The sequence below is a fragment of the Panthera pardus genome, unplaced genomic scaffold (assembly GCF_024362965.1).
Source record: "Panthera pardus isolate Hobbes unplaced genomic scaffold, ASM2436296v1 HiC_scaffold_20, whole genome shotgun sequence".
Lineage (NCBI taxonomy): Eukaryota > Metazoa > Chordata > Mammalia > Carnivora > Felidae > Panthera > Panthera pardus.
This window is the reverse complement of record NW_026526766.1, coordinates 38,894,827-38,911,722: the sequence shown is the minus strand read 5'-3', so window position 1 is coordinate 38,911,722 and position 16,896 is coordinate 38,894,827.

Below are 16,896 nucleotides of genomic sequence, written 5' to 3'. Positions count from 1 at the left end.
TTCTAACATGTTCCTGGGTGATGTTAATGCTGCTGGTCTGGAAACCATACTTTGAGACCCACATCAGTATTCTCCTAAGCAATAGCAAAGTCAGCCTTGGATAGGTATTTTAAATACTTTGATAGATATTTTAAAATGTGTTAAAAATTATATTTCTTATTTGCTGTGTTGTTGCTGTTACTTTGAAATTGATGTATTGATGTTGGGTTTTATTAATTGCCTATTATCTTTTGAGATAATTTATCTTTTCCTCTTCTGATCTATTTATGTGACATTTCTATTAATATACCTCTTATCGTAAAACTGTCTTCATTTCTGATATTGTCTATAATCATAATAGTTTTTTTAATTTTATGACCACACTCAATTTTACTTATTTAGAGTTTTCCTGCCATAATCATAATTGAGTTGTTCTTGCTACTTTTTTATTTTTATTTCTCGTACGATTTGATTTTCAAGATTATACTCGATTTTCAAAGTTCATTTTAAGACTTCCCATCTGTTTCTGTGAGCTAAGGTAGAGTTTATTCAGTATGGAAATTACCTGTTTCTTGAAAATGTGAAAAGTCTCATTGGAAGACACATCTGGTTTAGACACATTTGGGAGGTAATTCTTCGTAATGTTTTCACTTTATTCTAGGTGGTTTTCTGTTCACACTATATCTCTTTGGACTTAATTTGAATCATTCTTACACTCCCATGTAATTGACCATGTAATCATGATTTTCAATATTTTTAAACACCTCTGAATCTGCTTTTGCTTTTATTTTTTGTCCTAGTTTTATAAATTTGGCATCTTTCTTTTATTCCTTGACTAGATTTGCTACTTTGTAAAAATTTTGTTGCTTTCAAAAGAAAATCTGATCCATTCTTTTTCTATTTTCTAATTTGTGTCTACTTTTCTCTTATATGTGTTCTTTAGAAATTGAAAAACAGTCTGAATTGACCCTTGAACGGTTTGACTATTTTCATTGGTTTTGATAAATAATATCATCTTGGTTCTTTTTTATTTTATGAAATGATAATCATATCATGGTGATTGGAATTGTGTGAGTAGAAAGTGGTACGGTGGGTGAGTGAAGAAATAACAAAGCTTTGGGTTGGTTAATGTTTTGGTGTTCATTTTATAGATTTGTGTAATTAGATTTAGAAGATATGGCTTTAATATTTATTCCTTTTGATATTTATTGAGGCTTTATTTGTGACCTCATAACTTTGATTTTCAAAACTGAATGCTTGAAAATGTGTAAGTTTGTACTATGCTATTTTCGATATACTTAAATCTGGCTAATTGTATTATCTAAATTCTCTCCAGCCACACTGCTTGTATGAATTTGATCAATCAAAATATTTAAAAATTTTCAAAATTCTTCACAATTTATTTTTTCAATTTCTCCTTGTACTTATATTTTATATGAATAAATATATTTATACTTATATATATGTTTACTCGGATTATAAAGCTTTATTCATGGTAGACATAATACCATTATGTTCTATACCCTCAATCAATATATGACTTTTTGTCTCCCCTGATGTTTTCTGCTTGACAAGTATTTGTACAGGCTACCTTTTTAACTTTCTCTGTGTTACTTTGATGAGACTTATCTATAATATTAGATTTAAATAACATATATGGAGTCTTTGGTTTTTAATATGGGAATTTACACAATTTATATGTTTATTCCATTTCTAAAGGGTTGAGAAAATTCGTAAAAATCATTGGTTTTTCTCAATTACAGTTTTTAAAAATTTTATTTGAGAGAGAGAGAGAGAGACCACATTAGTGGAGGAGAGGGGGAGAGGGAAAGAGAAGAAACTTAAACAGGCTCCCTGCTCAGCACGGAGCCCGAGGCAGGACTCCATCCCACCACCCTGGGATCATGACCTGAGCCAAAATCAAGAGTCCGATGTTCAACTGACTGCGCAACTCAGGGCCCCCTATTCCCAATTACATTTTAATTGAGTTGTCATGCAATCCATGAAATAGAAAGTATAGTCTGCTGAGTAACATCTTTACCATTTACTAATTTCAAACCTCTGGACTAATATTCTCTTAGACCCTGCTTTCCATCTGTGCAATGGGGTCAGCTCATCTACCTCATGGTGCCATTGTGGGAGAAGATGTACCAATTTTGCGCCAATAACACCCAAGCTCTCAGAAGAGGAGGTTGCATTTCATAGGTGTTTCTCCTGGAGCAGGATATGTATCCGATTCATGTTCTTGCTTCTAATTCTTAGCACTGTGCCTAGCATGGATAAGAAACTCAGTAATTGTTTGCTGAATGAATGCCAAAGTGCATTCAGACCTGCTGGTTGCAATGTCTTTGACTCTCTAACATACTAAGGAAGAGATTCACTAGATGGTCCCAATCCCAGTGCAGGAGGCCCTGCGGTCCTCGCTGGGCGACAGAGATTGGGCAAAGGCGAGGGTGTAGACTCATGGGATTGCCCTGATCCCTGAGTGCCAGACATGGTTAGAAAGAACATGAGTGCCAGAAAAGCAGAGACTGAGTGATGAGTGGTGCTTATATCCGTGTCCCCGTTACTGTTGGAGCTCTGCGGTTGGTGCTCAGGAAATATTAAATGAGTGGGAGAGATGTGGGGTATCATAGCAGATGTTTTTTGTTCTGTGCTAAACTATCTCCGCCTAACTCGGATTTTAGGTGCAGCTGTAGCAGAAACGTGTATGCGCTCTGGAAGTGTCTCACCTTGTGTTTCTGCCGATCCTCTGTTTCTCCTCCTCAGGCTTTTTTTTTTGCCAGTTTCTCCGGTTGAGTGGTGAGTGACAGGTGGTTGCAGGGCTAGTGCCAGGCCTGGGGGCTGCCCTGTGTGCAGTGATCTTGATATGACAGGAGCAAAGCTCCCGAGCTGCTGCAGCTGCCTCAGCCGGGGAGTGGCCTAGCATGGAAAGGTGGTGAAGTTAACGTTCCCTCAACCAGCGGGGAATGGAGACGGGTAAATCCCCAGAGTCGTGGCCTTTGGAAGACAGATCCGAGGTGCGGTCTGTGTGGTTTCTCAAAGGATCCCTGAGAGAACTGAGTCCCAGTTACCCTCGGTGGTAATCAGATCAAGAATATATTCTTCATTGGACCTTTTGCCTTCCCATCTGACTCTTCCCACTTCTCACCCTGATTTCTGAGATCACCTCCCTTACAAATTATCTGCACCAGGGAACTTTCCCAATTTTGGCTTTTGGGGAGAGCCAAACTAAGTTGGAATGCAATACTATCTCTTTGCCTACACCCCCACCCCCTCTTAAAACCCGCACCGCACCGGACACAGAATTATAATATGTTGAGAAGGAAGATGTATTGTTTGTTCTAATCTGACAAAAGAGAAAGAAACTACAAAGAGACTACAATTACTGAGAGAAACCATGGAATTCTCTACAAGTTTTACTGTCTACACGTTTTTCTTTGAATTGAGTCACGGTGACACTCATGAGAAAATCAGACTATGTAGACCAGTGTGGTTCTGACCCTTTTGTTAAAGGGCTCGTCCCTACTATCAGTTTGATGGCCAACATTTCCAGTGTCCTGTTGACACAGCTTCGTTAAGTCTGTGATTTCAGGGGTGAGGATACCTGTGTTGTTAGTTCTGAGCAATGAGAATAAAGAAAACTTTCGGAACTAGAAACCTTGGATTGCAACTTGTCAGCTAAGTAGATGAGGTGAAAATGCAATAGTAATATTTTCCACATAGGGAGACATTTTAGACTGCTTTCTTTTTTATAAGGTTCTCTTATATGATCATCTTTCAACTCTTAATCGACTCAGGGTCTGTTCTTATGAATTACAGAGATGGTCGAAGTACATGTCAGAAACCAAATTTAAAAAGGTGAAAACTCCTCTTTGTTTAATCTTCTGGCATCATCTCATATTAAACTGGGTTTAATTGTTGCTAATTGATAATGCAGAGGTACCTCACAAAATGACTGTTAAAGACCTTTTGCCACATTGGCTTTCGAAAGTTCTGCTGGTTGAACAACCCAGTTTCTGTTGCTGTAGTGACTTTTCCCCAACCAAAAACACACTCAATAAATGTGCTAGGACATTATGTTTACAGAAAGGGAAAGAAAACCCCAATTACTCAATTCTGATAAATTCTTTTCGAGTATAGTTGATGATTAATGTCTAGTCAGAGACTATCCTAAGAAAAATTTAAATTGTGTGCCATGTTTGGATGAACCTAAAACATTTTGCTTTTCATACACAGTGGTGTGCCACGGCCAGCCCAGAATACTCTTCACTGATTTGATTTTCAAGAGTTTTGCTAGCCAGTGATTAAATACAACCTTTATTAAAACTTAAAAAGTGTAAACTCACAATTTAAAAGATAGACCAAAAACAAAGTAATAAATACCTCCCAAGTTATCACTTCCTAATGGTTTTACTACACGTTATTATTATTTATGCTCTTGAGGTTATTTACATCTGTTGCATCTGTAAAGTGGAAACATTGCTCTATACATAGCTGCTGTCACAACCTGAATGGTACAGAATGATTGAGGAAATCCTTCTCCAGTATTTACAATCGATTATTCAGTTCACCGGAGTTTGTCATTGCCGGTCATGGAAAGTTTTGACATGGGTCTTCAAAATTCCATTTTTGTCTTATTAATATAAACGTAAGTGAAAATATCAACGAGTATTTATGTTGGTCCTATCCTCATTTATCAATTGTAATCATAGGTCGGCTATAGAGGGCAGAGTTAGGCAAAATTCAATTAATACCTTCCTTGAGAACCCATTGGTTCTATGGAAATTATAGTAAAGAGTGTGATGTACGCAGGCTTTATATCTGTAAAAATTGTAATAAACATGTGTGCCTATACTTTTTTTCTGGACAGTCAGTTATTAAACATTTACCAGCACAGTACTTCATACACAGGTCAAGAGAGTGGGATGGAGAGCCTCTTGTGAGACTGTCACATGTGTACTTTTATTTCCAAATATCCTGAAGCTCTTAGATTTTACTGTTCCCTAAAGTTACTTTTTGCTGTAACGTTTATTGTCTTTTTTGTTTTTAAGCAGTTGAGTTCAATATAATCATGAACCCCTCAAAGTTTGTTTCTTTTTTCTTTTTTTAAATTTTTATTTACTTTTTTTTATTGAAGTATAGTTGACATACAATATTATTTTAGCTCAAGTTTACAGCATAGTGATCCCACATTTATGTACATTACAAAATGATTCACCATAATGTCCAGCTACTGTTACCACATGAACTCCTAAGAGCTTGAGAAATTGAAGGAAGTGGTAAAGAAAAAAGTCACTATAATGCACATTGTTATATTTTATATACAACTTCTAAATTTTTTAAAATTTTATTACTTATATAAACTTCTTTCATTACTTAAGAATATATTCTTCTATCTGTGAAATTGAATGACTTGAGTTGGGATGAAATTTATCATATCTTTTTTCATTGAAATTAGTACATTTTTTTCAGTTAATATTTTTCCATCTAGAGACAAGATTTTCATAAGAAGATTAAAGGCCGAGGGGCGCCTGGGTGGCTCAGTCGGTTAAGTGTCCAACTTCACCTGGAGTCATGATCTCACAGCTCGTGAGTTCAAGCCCCGCGTCAGGCTCTGTGTTGAGAGCTCGGAGCCTGGAGCCTGCTTCGGATTCTGTCTCCCTCTCTGTCTGCCTCTCCCCTGCTCACTCTCTCCTTCAAAATAAATAAACATTAAAAAAAAAATTTATTAAAAAAAAAGAAGAAGATTAAAGGCTGATGGTGAGAGGAAGGTATATATGAAAATAGCAGATTCACATTTTCTCCTCCTGTTTGAGAGGCTGTTGGTATACAGGGCTGAGCTTTGGCGACTCCATTTCTCTGGTTCAGGAGTAAGTGTTAAGCTTCCGGGGGTAGTGGGATGGCTAGGGGCTGTGCTTGAGCATGGCCTTGATAAATTAACAGGGCTAGGATCTGCAAACATAATATGTTACCAACCTTATAGACAGGTTGAAACTTCTGCTCTTCTATGGGAACATCTCTTTCCAGCTCCTGGAGAATTCCAGAAGATTCATCTCTCACCCCCAAGACGAATATTTGATGAGAATCTACTTGGGCACAGCATTATGCTAGGTGCAATTAGGACATACTATTAACAAATACGTTTTTTGCCCCAGAAGAGGTTAACCAGCTCCATTCAGGTCTCAAGATAATCTGTTTTCTAATGTTTGAGAGAGAGAGAGACAGAGAGAGAGAGAGACAGAGAGAGAGAGAGGATCCCAAGCAGGCTCTGCATTGCCAGTGCAGAGCCTGCCGACGGGCTCTATCCCAAGAACTGTGAGATCAGGAGTCAGACACTTACCCGAGTCACCCAGATGCCCCAGGTCACAAAATAATCTTAATCTGCTTCAATGGTATAGTAAAGCAGAGTAGACAAGAAAAGGAGGCAATGCTATAAACTCATTATGTAAAATGATATTTGCTATTTGAGATGACTGAAAAGCTGGCTGGAATTTTTTGTGGGGAGGTTTCAACAGAATTATTAGGCTAAGTACCAGAGGACTAGGCGACATAAGGCACATCCCCTGACCTCAAAGTGCTTCGCAGGTTGTGGAGGAAACAGAAAGGTGACCAGATAATAGCAATACCATATTCTTGATTTCTTAACAGTCAGAGGCAGTATGTTATTTTTTACTGTTTTTAGGCAAAATTCATATAAATTGACCATGTCAATAATTTTAAAGTGCACAACTTAACGGCATTTAGTGCATTCACAGTATTGTACCCCTATCACCACTCCGTAGTTCCAGAACTACTACTTTTTACCCCAAAAGCAAACTCTACCCCAATTAAGCAGTCACTCCCTTTTCGTCCTCGCCACCAATCCTGGCAGCCACTAGGGATTTTTATCTCTATGGATTTAAGGCTGGTCAGATTTTCATTCTACACAAAAAAATCGTCCTAGGCGCAGAAGACAGGAGTTCCAATCCCTAGGACCCTTTTTATTAGCTGGGTGAAATTGACAAAGACAGTTTGCGTCTCTAAAGTTCAGGTTCTTTATTTATGGAATATACATAATAATACCTGATTTCTCTGAAGGCATGGGGCAAGACAAGATGATCCATAAAGTTTATTTAGGTTCTAAGCTTTATGATTATGTAATTTCATGGTATTTGGGAAAACCATGGATGAATGCTTTGCAACACTCTAAAGCTTTATTTGTTTGTAACCTTAGTAATTAAACTATAGCAGGCCATCACAGGTCTGCATTTAAACAAATACACCATAGTGCTTGCATGTACTCCAAAGTATAAAGAAAAAAAAGCACACCCCCAAAGTGACTAGACATTTTTCTGGAAGTAGTGTTTCTTTGTGTCGTTAAGATTTGCATTTGTCGTACCATGACATGAAGAGAGAAAGAAATTTGTCATTTTTCTCCATACGTTTTTTCACTCCATTAGAATGATAACCTGTAGGGGTTCTCTACTGCTGGCCTGTGGTTACCAAAGGACAACTCCTGTTGATAGAACCAAAGAGAAATAAGGGGAAACATAAACAATTCACTATGCATCACAGCAAGAGTCACAGAATTTCAAATACCTACAAGAACATCCAAACAAGGAAGGGGATATCAACACAGGGAAAAATCCACTTGTCTCATTTCTGCCATTTTGGTTTGGTTTGAGGCAAGATGATGACTTCCTGTCCAATCCGAATGCAGTTGTGACACATACCGCACCAGCCCTCCCCCCATAAGTGCTCGATTATCCATTTTGTTATCTGTCTGCTGACTTTTGGGAGTATGGCGCACCAAAACGGAGAACCTCATGGAGGGAACCCTCATGGATTGATGCTCTCTCACAAAAACAAGTTTAGAACGGGGCCCTTTGGATTGTGTTTGTGGTGGAGAATGGCCGACAGTGGACTGTCTCAAATGATAAAAGTTTTAGAGCTTTCTTAAATGTGCTAAATATTAGTCAAATGGGGAGGACCTGATCATGAAGGCCTTCCAGTGATGGTTTCTAAGCAAAATAGTTGTCTATAAATGGCGGAGGAAATGTCCGGGTCCCATGGACTCCATCTCTCCTGAAGCCCGGCTCTATTTCCTCACTCCCTGCCTCCCTTCTGCGTCTCTGCATATTGTCAGAGTTTCAGTTATGCCACAGTCCTGAACAAGAAGCCCTCACCACTTAGCAACATCCCTCACGATGAAGTCATAGACTCCTGGACATTTTGGCTTATATCTTCTCAGATGCTTGTGACCCTCTGTGGTTTCAAATTATGAGGAGCTTTCCATGAAAATAAACCAGCATGAAGCCCTTGGGTTATTAGTTCTGCCTGGGTTGAGTACTGCAAAGAACATAACTCTCCTTCTTTGAAAGGCAAATTCATGAAGGAAAGTTGTTGTAAGATTCCGGGTATTCATTAAAGACATGTAAGAAGTCAAAGAGACCCTCAATTTAAGCTAAGCTGAGTAATTTCAGAAAATGTGTCCATAGCATAGAGCTGCACATATGGATTGTCCTTATTCACTAACAGCTGGGTAGGATTTGCTGTTTCTTCCATGTTTTATGTGATGATAGTGGATGCCGGCTCTTAGCTTCCAACACTGATTGCTATTCAGGGACTTGGATTCTGGATCTGCTCCAATCATGTGGAATCTATTTTGGACCCGTCATGTCACACTTGAACTCTAAAATATGCCTATCGGTGAAAGGTTCTGTTTATCTTTCTCTTTGCTCAGACTCGCACAGAAAATGGAGTTCAGTCCTCACACCGTCGGACTTTTGTTTCCCTCTAAAACCCTCTCTGAACCCCGGGCGGCAGCAACAGGGACAACGGTTCTCCAAATTTCCTGGTGTGGTGGCTGCTTTCCCCTCACCACTCTGGTCTCAGCCTGCTCACAACTTGCCCCGCTCCTCCATTTTCCCCCACTCCCTTCTTTGCAAATCTCCCATATGGGCAATCAGGACGGTGACGTATGCTGGTTTTCTTCTGCTTTGGGCACAGCCAGAAGCTCAGTGCTTTCACAGGACAGGCAGCTGTGGTGGCCAATCTGGGGGGGTGGGAGTCCACCCCCCCACCCCCGAAAGTGGCAGCCTGCGAGGGATGCCAGAGAGAACATCAGGGGTGACGCTTGGGAGTCAAAGAAGAGTGCATGGCATATGGATAGAGGAGGGGAAGACATAGGGAGAGCACAGGCTTTGACTCACTGAGGGTAAGGAAGTAACCAGATCTGGTAGGAGTGGACACAGAGTCAAGACAGGGCTACAGGACCAAACCCTTTTGGTCAGAGGGCAGAGTTCTGCATCTCTCAGCCCAGAGATGGAAACACAAGTGCTGTCCTCTGCACCTTTGCCAAGTTCCCGACAATGCTACGGTCCTCTTTCTGACTCTTCATTGTAACGAGAGTGAGAAGAGGGTCCTGGAATTATTACAGTTTCGGGTATTATTTTGACCTCAGAAGCATAGGCCATTTGATAAGGTTTTCTGATATTCTCCTCCTCTGAGTTCATTTTTTCCCCCTGAGTCGGGAGCCAAGAATGTAGTTCAGACTTTCTGGCTGCTCCATTTTGAGATGGGAGTCTGATACAGTCATCCAGCGTAGACGGCCTCGAATCTTTTTTCTTGGCGAGGGGAGGGAGGGAGTGAAGGAGGAAGTGTTCTTAGGACTTTCTAAAATGAGTAACTAATTTTAGGAGGAAGGCATTGCTTTGCTCTGGAGGGCCTCTGAATCCTCAAACTCTGATGCCTTTGAAAGGAGACCCCATATGCGATGTGGCATGATTGACAAGAAATTTGTTTGAAACGACTGCGAGGCCCTCATTAGGCTGGGACTCCTCGCCATCTGGGTTTGAGTTTTGATAATGGGGTCAGGCTCCCTTTTGGTCTGTGCGTCGAAGAGCTGAGCGTAATTTGTTAGTGATTGTGGCCAAAACGCAAACAGTTTTTAGTCACATTCACAGGAATTCGAGACTAACCGCAGTCTTGGGGCACAACAGTGAGAAAACGCTTTCCAGCTGCATTACTGTACTCGGCGACCCAGTGGAGAAGGGTTCTCACAAAGCTGCCAGTCTCACTCAGGGCTGGACGGGTGCCATTGGAAACAGAAGTGCAACTTTATCACTTGACTTCAAGAAGAGGTTTCCCAGCGGCATATGGAGACAATATACAAGACAGACGCGGTGGAGGAAGCTCCCCTTTCAGGGCGGGGAGGTGGGAGTGTGCGTCCCCCCCCCTGCCCACTTGGGTCCCGAGATAGGTAAGGAAGGGCGCTAGGAGGCAACACAGGAAACAGACCAGCGTTTCTTCCCGGTAGAGAACTTCGGGTGGTTTTGCCCGAAGTATAATACAACCGATGCAAACGCAAAGCTCCAGATGCACCCATGAGAAAGAGATTAAATCCACGTAACCGCCCCCCAAACCAGCACCAACAAAACCGTTACCATGGCAGCCATCACTCAAGGGCTTACTTGAACTTGTGCCCAGAAGGGCACCCAACTGCTCTGCGTTGTGATTTAACGATACCCACCAGCCCCTTCCAAATCAGAGGGGTACTTTCAACTTCTTTTGTGGATTTGAGCTCTTCAGCGGTAGAAGGGCTCGCAGATTTGGATGAGCATTCTGGAAGCCTGTGGTGCTCGGCTCACTGGAGAGGCTGGGAACTCGAGTTCCACCTTTTAGAAGGTGGTCTGTTAAAATATTTATTTTTTATTAATAATAATTTTTTTTTAAAAAAGAAAGCTACAAGAGCTAGCATACTCTGTATGAGAATTCATCATAAGCCCGGGTAGGCTCCTACATTTATAAAACTCAGCAAATTCAACAGAGCATTTATTTACTCTGGAAACTATGACGAGATGGACATTACCTTTCAGAGACTATGGCTATAACTCAATGATAGCTATGGATATGGATTCATTCCTGATTTTATAGTTGTAAACCTGTGAATTGTTTGATTAAAAAAAAAAAAAACTTAGAAGCATCGAGATCACCAAGATTTTTTGTCTTCAAGTAAAAAGACGTTTGGGAAACACTGGTCAAGAATATAAGTAGAGAGATGATGCAGCAGAGAGAGATTCAGTACCTTGGTTGAGTAGACCTCTGTTATCAGAACTATGATGCTCAGTACTTCAAAAATTAATCTAGTTTATTGTAAAAACACAAGTGAGGATGTTTCTAATGATTCGTTTACAAGGATGCTCACTATGTATAACAGGGAAAATTGTGAAATATTTTCAAGGCCTTAAACTAGTGGGCCATTAATTTGGGTAGCACATGCGATAGAACACAATATACACATCAAAAATATAATCAACAGATGTGCTATATATACACACACCCAAAGAACAACGGAAAATATGCTTCATATATCGGCACATCACAAAAACAGGCCACAAAATAGTTCCTATCTGGGTTTGGGGCTAGAGGTATTTTCTATTGTTTTTTATCATCTTTGATGGTCTATTTTCTCTTTTGATGTTCCTTAAAAATGTGCGTTGCCTAATACCTCCATGAGGGTCACGTGTTGCTTTTGCAATATGATAAAACAATATATACTTCTGTTTATTTTTAAACTCTATTTTTAATGACATATAATGGACATATAACATGAGCTTCAGGTGCACCATGTAATAATTTGTTATTTGTGTGTATCGTGAAATGATATACACAATAAATAACCACAATAAATCTGGTTAACATCATACGTAGTTACACAATTGTTTTGTTGTGATGAAAAGTTTAAGATCTGCTCCCTTAGCATATATTGATTTTATTTTTATGTATGTATTTTTTAAAGTTTATTTTTTAGTAATCTCTACAATATGTGTGTGTATATATATATATATATATATAAACATATACACATCTCTCTATATATATATACACATAAATATATATACATATATTTATGAAATTTTTTTGGTCTTCTTCCTAAAGGATTTGAGCAGGCTAAAAATGTATGCAATCCTGTAACATTTTTTATTTTTTTATTTTTTTTATTTTATTTATTTATTTTTTTAATTTTTTTTTTTTTAACGTTTTTATTTTTGAGACAGAGAGAGACAAAGCATGAACGGGGGAGGGTCAGAGAGAGGGAGACACAGAATCCGAAACAGGCTCCAGGCTCTGAGCTGTCAGCACAGAGCCCGACGCGGGGCTTGAACTCACGGACCGGAGATCATGACCTGAGCCGAAGTCGGCCGCTTAACCGACTGAGCCACCCAGGCGCCCCCTGTAACATTTTTTAAAGACGATGATGAAGTTATTAGGATAAAGGAATCATGAAAGGATCATAGTAAAAACATGTATGCCATGAAGTCCTGAAATTATTAAACGTGGGCATAGATCTTTCTCTGACATTCTGGAAAACTATAGGAAAATATCAAAGAAACATTTCATTGTGAATTGGAAGTATGCCATTAATCAGGAAAAACATTTTGCTCCAGGCATTGAAGCCTGAAAAAGTTTTGGTTTTTGAATTTTTGAAGCATAGGCACAGAGTGAAAGAGTAGACAGCAGGCTCGTAACATCTTTCTGGTGAAGTCTAGGGTGATTCTCAGAGAGCTGGTCTACCAACAAGGTCATCTGTTGAATAACTCCACGTTGCATGTGAAGGTGCCCCCTGGAATTTTACCCTGCTGCCACACATGATGATCAGGCTGAGGTCACAACATTAAATTTAGGACAAATAATTCTAGAGGGACCCAACAACATATTCAACCCTCCAATGCTCTAGATTTGTCTGGCGATAAAATGATGGATCGTGTATCTGTCAGGAAATTCTTTCTGAATATTATTTCCCAAGACTGAACTTTTGGCACATGTTGGGCAGTTGGAGGACTGAGCATGTCTGCTTATGCTTCACCAATGAGTCCAATGGGTGCTGGGCTTAAGGAGGGATTTCTGGGCTCAGTATGTCTCCTTGTATGTTGAAGATCTAAAGACTTAATATTGGGGCGCCTGGGTGGCTCAGTCGGTTGGGCGTCCAACTTCGGCTCAGGTCACGATCTCACGGTCCGTGAGTTCGAGCCCCGTGTCGGGCTCTGTGCGGACAGCTCAGAGCCTGGAGCCTGTTTCGGATTCTGTGTCTCCCTCTCTCTCTCTGACCCTCCCCCGTTCATCCTCTCTCTCTCTCTGTCTCAAAAGTAAATAAACGTTAAAAAAAAAAATAAAAAAAAAGACTTAATATTAGGTTGATTCTGGGTTCAGTGCCTTTAAATATGATTCATTTTATGCAAAATGGGAAGATACCATATTGTTTCAGGAAAACCTGAATCTGGCAGGCTTCCCTCTACCAACCTCACATTGAAAAATTCCTAGGTTAAAATGTAGGGTATGAAATCTTTACAGCACTAACTTGCTTCATAACTAGTCGAATCATTTATGTCCCTGTGTCTCAGTTATCGTATCTGTAAAACGGAGATGATGGTGCCTACTTCAAAGGCTTGACTGATGAGGGAAATACGATGATACGTCTAAAGCACATGCAAAGTGTCTGGCCAATTGAGAGCATTTGAAAAATGGTGGCTTTTGTTTTTAAGTAAGATAAGGTGGTATGTGGGAAAATGAGCAAGAAAGAGAAGGAAAGACATGAGGTAGGGGAAAATGATGATAGCAAGTACACAGTGTGGCTCCCAGCCACCCTGTGGAAGGAGGTCACTGAGCAAAGTGGTCAATTCTACACCCAGTGCCACTCGCCTACCTGGTGATGTTTTCTTATTGGTTCATGACTTTGATAGTCATTGATATGTGTGTTGTGGAGAGTCACAAGACTCTAAGAGTCTTAAAAGGTAATGAACAGGGTCTCTTGGGTGGCTCAGTTGGTTAAATGGCCAACTCTTGGTTTTGGCTCAGGTCATAATCTCATGGTTCCTGAGTCCAAGCCCCGTGGGAGGCTCTGTGCTGACGGTGTGGAGCCTGCTTGGGATTCTCTCTCTCCCTCTCTTTCTAACCCTACTCTGCTCACACTCTCTCTGTTTCTGTCAAAATAGATAAATGAACTTTGACAAGAAACAACAGAAAGAAAGAAAGAAAGAAAGAAAGAAAGAAAGAAAGAAAGAAAGAGTCATGAACAAATGGACCAGCCAGAAGACTGTGAGTGCCTGAGATCAACTAGAGAAACACTGATTCTGTGCCTTGTCAATGCTCCATTTTCTCTGTTGTTTTATGCCTTTTTCTTTCCTGGACGTTCCTGGTGGCAAGCTAAATTGCATCTATTCTGTTAAAAATAAGACCCTTGTATGGTAAGCTTTTTACACAGCCATCCCATTGTAAAATGCATCTTTCAAGACAAATCATCAAAGCCCTAAAAATTATTCTTAAAACAGGAAGCTGTTAGGCCAATTTGGGTTTCAGATGAGGCTGAACTTTCCCACCCTCTGAGGACGGTATGATTTCCCGTCATTCCTTGGGGGTCTCATCTGAAATAGAACTGGAGGGAAAGGCAAAATGACTGACAAGGGCAGGTGATGTGAGCTCAGGTGTCCTGCTGAGGGGGCTCACTTAGGATTCCAAATTAAAGTCAGCCACAGCCCCATGCTGGCTTGTGCTGCCCCATGCAGACACTGAGTCAATTCCGTGCTAAGTACTTACAATGTACAGATTAGCAGAGACAAAGGTTGAGGGTCTCAGTGCATCCTCTGTCTTTCAGAAACAAGCAGGCAGAGTTGCAATAGTGAGGAAATTGGGAGCTGACACGAAGTTTTAAAAGCATTTTCGAAGCTTTGTATAGATTTCCATGTGGTCACTACCAGATTGCTGGCATTTCATTGTCTATATCCACTCGAGAAATATTTATTATCGCTTTACTGTTTTCAAAGCTTTAATTAATATACTCTGGACCCAAATAAAAACGGAAACTGATATTCATTAGGTACTGACTTCGCTTTTCTACATACATTAAATTAAAGCCTCACTCTGAGTTTCCATAGTAAATATTGCTATATTAATTTCACATAACTAAGGTTTCTAAGACATGAAATAACTCACCAAAATCAAGACACACAGTGACTGATAAAACTGGAATGCGAGTGAAGTTTCATATACAAATGAGTAGGTGTAAGCCCTGCCCTCAGAAAGTTCAAACATCTAGCAGAGTAATACATTAATAGATGATTGCAATCCAAGGTAGGTCAAGATTAATTATGTAATGAGTGCCTAGTTTGAGCTTTGCACACAGTCAGCGTTCCATAAACTTTTATAGTATTAATGAATAGAGAATATGCGTGAAAAATATGGCTGGTGAATATAAAAACAGCTTTGAGTATGAACTCTGAAATAGTGTTCATATGTCAAAAAATACATATTCAACCAAGAAAAGAAGACAGTCTATGGAAGGCATGAGATGGGACTTGAATAAATTTAATCCGCTATCTTCAGAAGAATTTTGTCAGTAGCAACTTGGAGAGATTAACTTTCAGTGTTTCTCCTTGTCCCCCTGGTCCCTCCCCATGAAGGGAATTGTGTTATAAAGGACGAAGTCATCCTGGACAGCACGGGTCTCTCTTTTCAAGTACATTCTGATGCGTTTGATACCCTAGCTGAGCCAGATCCAGAGTTCAGATTTTCCTGATGAATGGAATTGAGTGTTACTCTTTTCCTTCCCATCTGACCTCCCTCCCCGAGCAGGTGCTTGAGAAAAGAAGACTCACTCAGAAACCTGACCAAAAAGCTGGAGGAGGATGAGGGAGCATCTTGACAGCTGGAACCTGAACTTGCAGCCCAAGCTGACTCCTTCAAGAGCTGATGTGCCTGCAGAGGTGAGGTTAGGGATGTCAACAACCCTGTGTGCACAAGAAAGGAGCTTACTCAAATTGTGAACGCCTAAAACACCCAAGTACAGACCTCTTACAAGTTAGGAAAAAGTGTGGAAAAAAATTAAAAGGCGGGGGCACCTGGATGGCTCAGTTAAGCTTCTGACTCTTGATTTCGGCTCAGGTCAGGATCTCATGGTCAGATCTCATGAGATAGAGCCCTGAGGCTCTGCCCTAACAGCATGGAGCCTGCTTGAGATTCTGGCTCTCTGCCCCTCCCCCACTCTCTCTCTCAGTAAGTAAATAAATAAACTTAAAAATTTGTTTTTAAAAAGTGTGGGAGTTCTTTCTCCTTTGGCCACAAACTATCGGTTCGTTAGGGACTGTAAGTATCAGGGGACTGGCTGGAGACAGGGGTGTGCTCTGCCCCATTGGAGCAGAAGGTGAGGGCAGAATGTTTGCTCAGCTGGCCCCGTGCGTGGCAGCAGTGAGGACAACTGGATCCACAAGTCCGCGTTTCACCAGCCCCAGGGTGAGAAAAATCTTGAGTCAGCAGCTGAAGGATGGGTGGCCAAGGCACTGGAAGGTAAACCTGCTTCCGGGGATGTCCACAAACTGCCCTGTGGACTTTGCAAGACTTCCTCAGTGAGCTGGGATGTTTTCACTGCCTGAAATAATGTTTAACTTGCTATCTGCATCAACATGGATAATTCTCAAAAACAAAATGTTGAGTGGAAAAAGCAGATTGCAGAAGGATAAGTACAATATGCCGCCACTTACATATATGTTTAAAATACACGAAACACTGGAATGTATTTTTATGGATGCACACACATATATATGGTAAACATTTTTTTTGTTTGTTTGTTGCAGGCATGGGTGGAGAGGAATACAGATTGCTTTGGGATGCTAGTTACCTCTGCTTCAACTCTATTCATGACGTTTCTCCCCGGAAACATTTCTGAAGCGAATCTGGCACAATTCTAATACTTCTTACACTTACGCAAGCCGTTCTTTCTTCCTGTTCTTTCCAAATTATCTGCAAGGTTTTGTGGTTAAATATTTTTAAGGTAGAAGAAAGTCAGTCTTCCTTGTTAGTGTTAAAATATTTGTACATAGAGGCTACACTCCTACCTTTGCTACCTTTAAGGAAAAAGGGTTAAAATTATCCCACGGGTCT